The sequence below is a fragment of the Chiloscyllium plagiosum genome, chromosome 34 (assembly GCF_004010195.1).
Source record: "Chiloscyllium plagiosum isolate BGI_BamShark_2017 chromosome 34, ASM401019v2, whole genome shotgun sequence".
Lineage (NCBI taxonomy): Eukaryota > Metazoa > Chordata > Chondrichthyes > Orectolobiformes > Hemiscylliidae > Chiloscyllium > Chiloscyllium plagiosum.
Window position 1 is genome coordinate 41,223,262 of NC_057743.1, and position 13,124 is coordinate 41,236,385.

At 44.1% G+C, this 13,124-nt stretch overlaps 1 long non-coding RNA gene across 1 annotated transcript in view; it reads left to right on the forward strand.

Moving 5' to 3' along the window:
* The window catches only part of LOC122540475, a 37,997-nt gene that overhangs the window by 8,815 nt on the left and 16,058 nt on the right, over positions 1-13,124 (forward strand). Inside the window, exon 2 of the long non-coding RNA XR_006309318.1 lies at positions 9,671-9,774. This is a non-coding gene — a long non-coding RNA (uncharacterized LOC122540475). The remainder of the gene's footprint in view (positions 1-9,670; positions 9,775-13,124) is intronic.

Here is a 13,124-nt window from a genome sequence, read left to right on the forward strand (position 1 = left end):
ATGGGGGCGGAGAGGTCAAGAAGAAGACTGCAGGTCAGGAAGGCGGTGCTGGGCTGGAGGGATTCGGCTGAGACAAGGTGGGGGGAGGGGGGATGAAGAAACTGGTGAAGTCCAAGTTCATCCCCTGTGGTTGGAGGGTTCCCAGTCGGAAGATAAGACGCTCCTCCTCCGACCGTCGGGTTGTTGTGGTTTGGCGGTGGATGAGTCCAATGTCCTGCATATCCTCGGTGGAGTGGGAGGGGGAGTTGAAATGGTGTGCTACAGGTTGGTTGGGTTGGTTCGTCCGGGTGGCCCAGGGGTGCTCTCTGAATCGCTCCGCAAGTAGGCGGCCTGTCTCCCCAATATAGAGGAGGCCACACCGGCTGCAGTGGATGCAGTAGATGGTGTGGGTGGAGGTGCAGGTGAATCTGTGGCGGATATGGAAGTTTCCTTTGGGGCTCTCAAAGCCTGTCACTCTAAGCAAACTTGTACAGCATTTGTGATCACAGCGAGTCTGTGTAAGAATTCCTCCCCTAAATGCAGAGTGGCCCAGAACTTCAGGCAGAGAATGGCAAACCCCATGGCCACATTTTTTCTGTCTGCCTCTAACAGTTACTTGATGTGTGAAGTGAATCGAATTGGCTGAAGACTGGTATTTGTAAGGTGGGGACCACTGGAGGAGGTAGAGATGGATCATCCACTCTAGCTGAAGATTGATGTGCTGGGCTCTTCCATCATTGAAGATGGGGATATTTGCGGAGCTGACTCCTCCATGAGTTGTTTAATGGTCTGCCACCATTCACAATTAAATGTGGCAGGACTACAGAGCTTCAATCTCATCTGTTAATTGTAGTTCACTTAGCTCTGTCCAACACTTGCTGTTGGACAAGTAAGTAGTCCTGTTTGGTGGCTTCACCAGGTTGACACCTCATCTAGTGCTGCTCCTGACATGCCCTCCTGCAATCTCCATTGACCCCCTGGCTTGATGGTAATGGCTTAGTGGGGGATATGCCAGGCCATGATGTTGCCAATTTGTAGTTGAATAAAATTCTGCTGTCTGCACCTCCGATACCCTGTTTTGACCTGCTTCATACTACAAGAGAGGGTATTATCAACATAAAGACTGGATGTCATCCTCTCTGGAAAGGAGAACTTGACTGATGACAAACTAACACCCCAAGAGAGCTATCTTTTCATCCTCATCTTAAATGGAAGATCCCTTTTTAAACAGTGCCCCCTTGTTTCCATGTCCATCTTTGTAAGTTGTGCTGTCTGGAACTCCTGTGGATATTGGTGCAATCCTTCCCCATAAACAAACCCCTTCCACCCCAGACATTTGATTGTGGGACCTACCTGTATACTACTTCTGATATGTTTCTGCTTTTGGATAGCGTCTATTAATCCAATCTAAAAATAGTATTCTGGCCAACAGAGTACAGACAAGGCCTTGCTGTAAAGGTTGAAACTTTATTGCTGGAACAGCACAGCAGGTCAGGCAGCATCCAGGGAACAGGAGATTCGACGTTTCGGGCACAGGCCCTTCTTCAGGAATGAGCAGAGAGTGTTCAGCAGGAGAAGATAAAAGGTAGGGAGGAGGGACTTGGAGGAGGGGAGTTGGAAATGTGATAGGTGTAAAGGTGACAGCAGGTGCTAATGAACAGGATGAGAATGGAGTGTTACCAACGCCACTGTGTCAGGACTGGAGAGCAAGTTCAGGAGCAGGTTTGCTGCAGAGTCTGCTGCTGATGGTGTAACGTATCAGCTGAGGAACTTCACTGCCCAGGAGGGTCACTGACTTTTTTTTCTTCTCAAGTGGTCAATATTCCAAAATTCAGGAGCCAGGACTATAATTCCCATGGTTCTGGATTAGTGGTGCTGGAAGAGCACAACAGTTCAGGCAGCATCCAAGGAGCAGTAAAATCGACGTTTTGGGCAAAAGCCCCTATAATTCCCATGGGCCTAATTTGAACACCTTCCAAGCTAGTCTGTCCAAACCAAGTTTATAATTATGGAATAAAAGCAAAATGCTGCTGAAGCTGGAATTTTGAAACACAAACGCAAACACTGTGCCAGAGAAACTCAGCTTCAGAATCGGACTCAACAATTACTCCATATCTCCACAGGAGCTGCCAGATCTGCTGAGTTTCTCCAGCACTTTTGTATTTGTCCAGAATATCCACACCCACCTTTCCTTTGTGTTGTCTTGTCTATCATCCCTGCACAACCACCTCCCCATTTGTTAATTCTCGTGCTCTGTTTCTCACTGGCTGTAACTCCAAGTGGCTTGTAAATTTTTTTTCTCCAGATGGTAACTTTGTTTCTACTTCCACATTTGACATCATTGAACAGCTGATGCAAGTGGTAATGGCTGAAACGTTGTTTCATTGGCATCTTTTCTGAAGTTTGCAGAAGTTGCAAAAGTTGTCCATATGTAGAACCTGATGAACTAGATTAGATTCTCTACAGTATGGAAACGGGTCGTTTGGCCCACCAAGTCCACACTGACCCTCTGAAGAGTAACCCACCTAGACCCATTCCCTACATTTACCCCTGACTAATGCACCTTACACTATGGGCACTTTAGCGTGGCCACTTAACCTAACCTGCCCATCTTTGGACTGTGGGAGGAAACCAGAGCACTGGGAGGAAACCCACCTAGATACTGGGAGAATGTCTGTCTGTGTGGAGTTTGCACAGTCACCCGAGGTGGGAATTGAACCTGGGCCCTGGCAGTGTGAGGCGGCAGTGTTAATTACTGAGCCACTGTGCTGCCTTGGTTTAAACCACTACTGATTTAAATCAACCTCTTACACAACTTGGTCATCATTGAGAGTCTAAAGAAGAGCTGATCTAGTTACTGTACTTTAAGAGGTAAGACTTGGAAATGTAGAAAATGACTAGCTAACCTTTCCAATTTCCCAAATTAAAATTGGGGGTGGAATGGGGTGTGACAGGAGATGGCTAGTTCTCCAACCTGTTGGCACACTGCTGCTAATGCCTGCAGTCTACCCTGTTGTTTCCAGCTCTGCTTCCCAGTCTGCACTCCTGCTTTTAGCAACATGTTTTCAGCTTGAGGTTCATTTTACCATATCCTTTCACAATTCAGGCTCAGCAGGATTGCACATTGATAAAAGTCCAAGGTCATTTTTCTCACCTTCTGGCATCCGAGCAATCCCGTTGTCCAAAGATAACAAAGTTGTCGATTGATCCCAGCGATTGGTCTCTCGATTTTTAGTCTACAGCAGCTTGTTATTAAGGGCACTGCAAAGCAAACTGCTTCAACAACAATTTTAAACATCTTGTCCCTTCATTAGACTGTTTCTCTTTTTTCATTTTTTTAGAAGGATTTGTTTTTTTTGTGTGGTGAGAGATCACCATAAACCACTTGAAGTGAATAAACAGCAGTCACTGTTGTAATGAAGGGAAATTTGCAACCAGTTTGCTCATAGTAAGCTCTCACTAACAGCAATGTAATAATCTCTGTCGTGCTGATTTTGAAGTATAAATATCTGTCTCCCCCTCTTTTAATCTTCGAAACAGTGGATTTTGTACACCTACCAGATGAAGCACATAGGATCTCTAGTTAATATCTCATCTGGAATCTTGCACCTCCCAGCTGTGCTCTGCTCACTGTGTAAACCTAGATTTCTGTACTCCAGTCCCAGAGCCAGACTTGTACCTATAACCTTCCAAAGTAAGAGGGCTGCCCATCAGGCCATGATGTGCACACTGTAAGGGAATGTGTTAAATTGAAGATTTTGGAGGATGAGGATGGGCTGTGCAGTGTTTCTCAATCCTGCACCATTCCATCCAGTATCGGCGGTCAGCTATTGCCTAACAATGCTGCAGTGACTATCCAAATGTAGAAACGTGCTGTGAATAAGATTATTCTCTTTGGAATTGATCCAGATCCAGTATTGAACTTGGATTTAATTAGGAAAAATTTGTTGTTTTGGAATGAAGATTGTTGTGAGAATTGATTTGCAGCCTAGGGGTTGGAAATAAATTGGGGGGGAGGGGAGCAGTGTTCAAAAGCTTCAGTTGAATGTTTCTGACACTGGATTCAAATTCTGAAATGTTCAACAGTTACAGTACAGTGCAAACTCTGTTCTCCAGTTGGAGAGACAAGACTTGGCAAATACAACACTCACTAGGGTTGTATAATGACAATATAACATTGTTTTAAATCATCCAATGTATGTAGATTGTACTGTCCTAGTGACCAACGAAACTCCTACAGGTGACTGCAGGAGCTTGGATTTGGGATATATGGAGGGAGTGAGAACAGGGACCAACTAGGCTTCCTGTAGAAATGGGTGAATCTATGCATATGCAGTGTGCACACTGGGGTAGGTAGTTTTTGAAGATGCCAAGCAGGACTGACCTCTTTGGACCCAGCCCATGCAGTCCACCCTTTCTCAGCCATGAACCGAGGAACTTTGTTAATGCTACATCGCACACGCACAGATTCTCTTCTCGACCCTGTACTTTGTCAGTCACCTCCCTTCCCTGAACAACTGAAAGAGCAAAATAAGGAGGAATTCTGTGCAGTAAGGACCTGAACGCAGCTCCAGCTAGAGATGGGGTCAGACAAACATCCAATACACACAGGTGCACAGCACAGAGCATCCTGAGGATACAGAAACATTGTCACATCCTCTTGAGATAACCATCATTCCAGCATAGAGCCGGAACCTTACCTCCAAGGCCTTTGTTTTGAGGTTGCTGTGTTTGCAGAGGTCTTTGCAGCTCTGTGTAGATTCAGAGTGAAATGAGTTAGAGCCCTGCTTTCCTCGTACTGAGCATGTTCCTTTTTTCTCTTTTTAGGAGATGCTCTGCAATATTTACAGACCAATGATGAAGGGCTTTTGCCCGAAACATCGATTTTATTTATTTTTCCCCTACTCCTCAGATGCTGCCTGACCTGCTGTGCTTTCCAGCACCACTCTGATCTAAACTCTGGTTTCCAGCATCTGCAGTCCTCCTATTGCCTAATATTTACAGACTGTCCTCCAACCTTGACATTTCTGTTGGCTCTTCTAGAATTTTTTCCCCTTTTTTTTTTTTTCTCTTCTGGTAGGATGACCTTGTTCAGCTTGGTCTGTGTCTCCGCATCATCTGTTGTTCCCTTACCTATCTCTGATTGATGGTTAGCAGCTTCAGAGATTCTGCATATCAGTATCTTTTTTGAGGCTAAGTGTCTCCTCTCTCAGCAGATGTGTTCTTACAGCATGATCTCTTGTGCCCAGGTCAATCCTGTGTCCATTCATCCTTCAGTTGTGCAAAATAGCTGGATTTGGCTAGTTGTCTCTGAATAGATCCCTCTTCCTCTCCCTGCACGGTGTGGTGTTGGTCATAACCATTCATAACTAACTTTATTGTAGATGGTTCAAAGTGTCTGTTCAACATTTCTCCATCTGGCCTTTAAATCCCTCTTGAGGTCCAGTGCATAGTGCAGGTTGTACCTCTGTTCTCTGTCATATTTGTTCACATTTCTTATTTAAATTGGATTCTATAGTTTTGCCCCTCAGACTAGAAGTCCCAATTCTGTATTGGTTCACCTTTTTTCATTTCCATGAAATTTAGATGTTGGAAAGTTTGCTGTTTTCCTGTAATTCCAATTTGCTGTCTCGGCCTGTAGCTGCCTCTCTTCCAGCTCTGAAATTCATTCAGTTTTGTGCGTTGTCTAACTGATCTTCCCTTGAAATTGCTCAAAAGGTTCAGTAACTGCTGATTAGTTAGCGGACACATTGTGTCCCGTTCTAGAACAGTCCTGAGCTCTAGGCAGAAAGCACATGGGGTGTAGGTTGTAATGTGTTTTAATGACAACTCACTTTGCATTGAAAACCAGTTAGAGGGCCCAACATGTGGAGGGAATGTAACAGGAGATTCCCACCTGAAACAGCTCACAGGATTTCCCAATCATTTATTCCTTTCGGAGAGTATGGGAAATTGATGTGGGCGGCTGGGAATGCGGTGACCCTTCAGCCAGCACAATGAAGAAGCAGAAAACAGTCTGTCGTTCACATTGCAGTGTCACTTTTATTTTTTTTTGTGCCTTTTTTTTAATTGTGGAGTGAATTGAGAGAGTATTTAAAAAGCAGAGTTTTGAAGTGTGGCTGCAGGTTTTAAAAAAGCAAGTCCCCTGTCACACACTTGTGTGAACAGTAATTGAGATGGCTGAAATTTACTGGCACGCAGGGAATCTGGTTAGCAACAAGTTGGTTTATGAACCAGTGCCTAGTTGTCAATGATTGGTTGGTTCTTGGTTGACTGAACAGCAGCTTGAGGCTGGAAACAAGGTGCAGGTATTTCTGTCTCCTCCAGCACCGAAGCTATCACTCTGTCTGCAGTCGAAAACCCACTTTCAACATGAGAGAAACTAGTAAATTTTTCCTTCCGTTGTAACAGTGACTTTAAACTGATGGGTCTGAGTTTTTTTTTCCTCTATGAGCAAAGCAGCTGCCCTGCTTTTCTCTCGAGCTAGTGGAAGCATCTAGAGAAACCTGACTGAAAAGCAATGCTCTGACCAGTGTAAGAATCGTAAGGAACATCCCAATAACCAGTGAATGGGGATCCCTGAACTGCTTTCCAGTTGCTTCTGCCAGGAAACCTTTTTTTCAGTTTGTGTGTAAAGGGGGGTTTACACGGAGGGTTAGAATTGTAATTTGTAGTGTTGTACCCTGATGGTTTACCCTTGACTAAAGTCCAATCATTTGCAATAAATGTTAATTCTTGTTCAGTACAGAAACAGTTTCTGTGCTTCTTACCAGCCTGGGTCTGAAAACTGGGTAAATTGGGGAAATTCTGTACATGTTTTAACATCTTTTAACTTGTGGTGATTTTGGGAATAATGGGGCTTGATTTCTCGTGTGCCTTCAAAGTGAGGAGTAACAGTACTGGCTACCTCAACACATTGCAGTGTGCGGCACGGTGGCACAGTGGTTAGCACTGCTGCCTCACAGCGCCAGAGACCTGGGTTCAATTCCCGCCTCAGGCGACTGACTGTGTGGAGTTTGCACGTTCTCCCCGTGTCTGCGTGGGTTTCCTCCGGGTGCTCCGGTTTCCTCCCACAGTCCAAAGATGTGCAGGTCAGGTGAATTGGCCATGCTAAATTGCCCGTAGTGTTAGGTATGGGTGGGTTTCACTTTGGTGGGTCGGTGTGGACTTGTTGGGCCGAAGGGCCTGTTTCCACACTTGTAATCTAATCTAAATCTAACACCCAGTACATACACAGGCAGAATACTTCACCCTCCTCCCAGGTGGAAACTGGTTGTTGTCTTTTCCCAGTTTTGCTTGATCTCTCCTCACTTGCTCTTGCACTTTGCCCTTTTATTGTAGACCTGTTTCTATTTAAATAAACGTGTACAGATATTAATGCATATTTAATCAATAAGGTACTTGATCTAAAGAGGGTTTTGAGAAAACCCAGTTCCATTTCCCTATATTGTTAAAAGCTAAATGATTTTTGTTTCATGATGCTAAAGGGCAAAATGTCAGGATGGATTTCTGTTGTTAGATGAGAATTATTTTCTTATCTGCTTCCTGACTTGGGTGAAGTTCAGAGAAGCTGCTGGCTAAGTGGTGTTTGACAGGAGGGGAGATATTCCTGTACAGGACAAAATGTGCTCAAAAAGCTAAAGAATATCCTCTAGTCAGGGACAAAACAAAAAGGATCAGCAAAAAATGATAACACTGATTTGGAATGCATGAAGTATCTGTACAGAGTTGTTGCTGGGATTGTTTGAAAGCTGCATATTAAAAATGAACTCTACACCTTTTGTGTGGGTATGTAACACACTTGGGTCACTATCTAATCTGTAGAGTGTTAGTTTCAGCGAGTTCACAAAACTAAATCTATCAAGGAAATTATTTGTTCAAATCCAAAACTTGTAACTTTTTTTTCAGGAATTGAACCACACTCTAGGTATCACTCTGCATTACAAATCAGTTGTCCAGCCAACTGAGCCTCTTGTTTGTTTCTGTAACCCAGTGAGTGGTTAGGACTTGGAACACACTGCCTGATGGGGCAGTGGATAGTGGATATGAGTTCAACAGAAGCCTCCCAAAGGGAATTGGATCAATACTTGAGAAAAGAGCAGGGACTGCGATTAACTGGTGTGTTTTGTCAACCATGATTTACTGCTTGGCTTTATACTTTGCAAATTTGTGTGCATCAATGCTGAGCTTCATTGTACCTTTTATCTCACTACAACTTAATGGCCTATAAAATACTGTAAACTATTACAATGCTTTGCTGGCTGCTTTCCCATTTTCCACTCTCTGTTAACATGCAGCTCATTGAAGACTCAGCTGCCTGTATCCTGATTTGCATCAAGTCTCATTCATTCAGCACCCCTGCGTGCGCTCAGCTGAATTTCTGTTCTGACACTGTCAACTGCCCCTGGCTCCCCATCTCCAGTCTCTGCAATGCTCTGGGTAGTCTGTGCTCCTCCAGTTCTCCATGTTGGGACATGAGTGTTTCATTCAGCCCATCGATCCTGCTGTGTCAATCATGTGCTCATGCTAATTGAAACTTCAATGCTTTTTTACTCTCTCTATCCCCATAACCCTTTTAAGCCACCAGTAATCAGTTTGTGTTTTTTAATTGTTCAGTTATTAGCTCCTGGCTCAAAACTCTGAATCACCATTTTTTTAAGGATCACCTTTTGATAGCTTGCTCTAAAGGAAGTAGCTGATTTGAAAGATGTGTGAAAGGCACCATGTAAATGCAGGATGTTAGTCCACATAACCACATGCAATTCTTTTTCCCTTGAAATAGGAAGAATTTTATTTGTTCCTGTTGAATTGCAGTGAAGGAGTGACCTAAACTTGTTAACTGATGGACTACTCCCTAAAAGAATACCTGGATATGGGGGTTTGCGAGCACCTTTATCCACTGAGGAAAGTATCTTTCGGCTAGTGTGTGTGTGGGGTGCATTGCTGAATACTCAGTAATCATTGTGGCCATGGGGTGCCTAATGTTTGTGTTGCAATATCCCATTTATTTCTTTACATTATTATTGGTGCCACGTATCTGAAAATCTGGCTGTGCTAAGATTTTTGCTGTTACCTCTAGAGTGACTTTGATTCTTTGATCTTGCCAGCATTGTACAATACAGGTAGCTAACTGTAACTGTGCCAGCACAGTCTGTGCCTCACTGTGGCCCAAGGTGTTCGTCATGCTATTATGAGTGAGTAGAAAAAACCTCCGCTTAATGTCCTGCACAATGAGCCATTTACAACTAACTCTATTTTTCTGCAGGTACTTTGTATCCACTTCTTTTCAGCTACTCCAACTAATCCCCCTATTTCTTTTTAAATCTCTACAGTCTCTCACTTGGATTCAACTTTGGCTCAGTCTGAATTCAGGGCTGGTAAAGAAGGTAGAGTGACCATAGCCAGTGGGAGATTAAAAGCAACGTAGGAGTGAATTACTGCCGATCCTGGAAACAGGAAATGCTGGAGATCACAACATCCTGATGCTGTCTGACCTGCTGTGATTTTCCAGCTTTTCTTGTTTTCAGTAGTGGGAGATTAGTGGGGTTTGACATCTATTGTAGGTGAGTTTATGGAAACAATTGTTTAAGATGAAATAGTGTTGCTGTGTACCATCAGCCTTGCTAATCGACTGAAAGATTTTTCAGTAGCTGGTGTTATTCAGTAAATGGCTGTTTATTTCTTCTCCCAGGTGAGGTTAGAGTCCAAAGGATTTGATTGAAGGATGTTCAGGAGTATTGATTGGATTCTAACTGACTCTGTGGCTCCTTTCCATGACGATACCAGTTTCCGGATGTGAGTACAACAAATACTTTTCAGTTATTAGCGCACAAACACCATTTTCTTTTCAGATTAATTTGATCCTGTGACCTTTTTATTTCTTGGAGGTGGTTGTGATAAGGTAAATAGAAGTTGCCATATTTCCAGAGGGCTGTGGGGCTGCTCTCTTGGTAGATGGGGAGAAAGAGGGCTGGTCGGGGTTTAACCAGAGGGCCACCAAGCCTCTGGCAAGGGGAGAGGTTGAGGAGGAGAGTCTTTCCCTGGTAACTTCAGCCAGTGTGTGGGGATTAAACCCACACTGTCTGCATCACAAAGCAGCAGCCATCCAGCTAGCTGAGCTAACTGTTTAAGGGTGTATGAATTTGAAAGGGTTAATATTGAGGAATACTTAAAGCGCTGCCCAATATGTCGTCATAAGGGCTCAGGCAGGGAAGCAGCTTTGGAGAACAGGCTCTGGGACAATGAGAGAGGCCCTGAGCTGCCTAGGAACCCTCCAACCACAAGGGATGAATGCAGATTTCTCCAGCTTTCTCATTTTCCCCCCACCTTATCTCAGTCCCAACCCTCGGACTCAGCACCGCCTTTTTGACCTGCAATCTTCTTCCTGACCTCTCTGCCCCCACCCCCTCTCCGGCCTATCACCCTCACCTTAACCTCTTTCCACCTATCGTATTCCCAACGCCCCTCCCCCAAGTCCCTCCTCCCTACCTTTTTATCTTTAGCCTGCTTGGCACACCCTCCTCATTCCTGAAGAAGGGCTCATGCCCGAAACGTCGATTCTCCTGTTCCTGGGATGCTGCCTGACCTGCTGCGCTTTTCCAGCAACACATTTTTCAGCTCTCACCCCATTGTCAATTGTACCAATGGCCAAGGGGAGGCAGAACAGCCTGGACATGGAGACCTGTTGACTAGCTCTTTAAAGTCTCTGTAACAATGTGTTTCTTACTGTTGTAATTTGTACTTGATTTGCCATCATGTTGGAAACAACAGGTTTATTGCAAGAGCCTTTTTGTTAGACTAGTGTTCCTGTACAACGTCTGACTAAGCAAACCCTCCAATCCCCCACCAGCAATGAGGATGGTAGCAGTTACTCTACTGGATAGCTGGTACAACGTGATGAGCTGTGGTATTTATTCACCTTACAATCAAGAGTGCGGCATGTTCTAAATTTATCTATGAAAAGGCACCAGCACCTTTTGGGATTTCACCAAGTAACCATCCTCCTGTGAAGCTAGGACAGTGACCATCATTGTGCTGTTCTACTGGGATTGGGGAATGGATAGGCCAGCCTGAAATGAGCACCAACTCCATTCACACATTTACCTTCTACCTTTCCAACCAAACTCACTGACTGATGATCCTGAGCAGCACCAGTGCCTGATCACAGTATCCTGGGACCTTCCTGGTTCATGGACCTGTGTGTGGGAAGGCACCTCCAAATGGGGGCCATCTTTGTTGAATACTTATTTTTGGCATTCAGAAGTTTGATTTATAGATAATCTAGTCAGAAGCATTTGTAATGAAAATTGCATTCGAATGAGCAAGTATTTGTGTAATCTGGTTACATGGTACAATTTTAGCCCTTGGGGATTTACCTTTCTTTTTACATAAACCAGCTTTGTCTTTCAGCTGAGTTTGTTTGGTGCTGGTGTTGTACCATGGAGAACATGGATTGTGCTTGAGCAATATGAAAGCTCTGATTTATGATCTATTTATACAGGCTATAGTATTCCAGTAGCGATGGATTCACTCTAACTGGGTCAGTGTGATCTGACCTGAATCAAGTGAATAGGTCTTCTGAAATTCATGTTGCTCGAAGCTCCTTTTGAAACAACAGCAGTGTGTTGTTAAATCGAAGCTCTCTGGCTTGTGAGCAATGGACTACAATGCTCAGTGCCAGGTTTGATGGTATTCTGGGCTGTGTGCAGATTTTCAAAACCAACGCCGGTCCTATGATTAACCACAGTGCCTCGTTATATTTTTTCAGCCACAGTTTATTATAAATAGCTGGAGCTCCTGGCCACTGTCCAACACCATGGTGCCAATATTGGGTTGGGATCAGCTTTTTGCTTCTCCTGGTTGAATAGCCTTCTGAAGCCACACTGTCATGCAGACACAGACAGAGACACAGGCACTGTCTGGTGCATGAATGTTTAGTATGAACTGCCCCCTGTAAACATCAGCCTCATTCCCAAAGGGGAGAGGATCCTGACCGAATGGACAATATGTGATTTTGGACTACAAATTCCCCATTAACCCAGTGTTCAGCATTTGCAGCTAATAATTCGTATCAAGGTGGAATTGTGTCAATAAAGCCAAGTAACAGATCTGCGATAACATGTTCTGGTTAGAGAGGATTGCATCCTGGCTGCAGCAAAGAGTAAATGATGCCATGACAGCAGTCTTCCATTTCATCAAGTTTTATCTGGTTTCCTTTTGAATTAATGCTGGTTTGGTAAATAGTTTCTATACAGCAATGCAATCAATTTAAAATCAGGTCTGTAGAGAGGGGAAAGTGTGATCCTGCAGAATCACATCACCTCTTGGGTAATTCCCATCCTTGACAAGGGTTCATACTTTTTGAGAGAGAGAGAGATCATGTGCAACTTGAGTTTTTTTCTTTGGCTCATGGGAGCTGAAACACATCGTTGATGTGCACTGACTAGTGTATGAGAGTTGTCCAGTGGGATCTCAGCATTTCGGACACTCCAATTCATCTTGCTTTGGGTTTGAGTTCCCATGCCTGAAGTGTTACAGCCAGGTCTGTATGCACACTAAGGTGGGGACACATTACTGAAGGCACCTTCTTTTCACCTGAAGTCAGCAAGTCCAGCACCCCATACCCCACACCCACTGAAGGGGATGAGGTGGGAAAGCTGACTGTCCAACATTTACACTCTGGCGACAGTAAGTTGCAATCTGATTCCACCCCCCTGCCCCATGAATAATCAATGAGCCTAAATGACCATGTTTACCTTTTTTTGAAATCCATTTGGCTGCTGCTTCCTGATATGTGTGCCTTGCTACTGATTGTCAATAGTATATATTAGAAATATTTCTGCTGTTCATATAGCCAGAACACATGGCTCATTTGAGCCTTGATACCTACTCTTTAATACCTACTCTGAATTAAAAGCAAAATATATTCAGGCCTCATGTGAGAGAATGCAGATTTCCCATGGGTAACCACAAACGATTTGTATTCCTACTTTACTTTGAAGGGCCATGCAGTGTTTACTCAGTAAGACCAGGCCTAACAACTGGTGGGAGAGAGACAGGTTTGAGTCTGGAAGTACACCGATCCACAGGCAGTGGAAATGAGGATTGATTGATTGTGTTGCATATTGGAAATAAAAAGGAAGGTG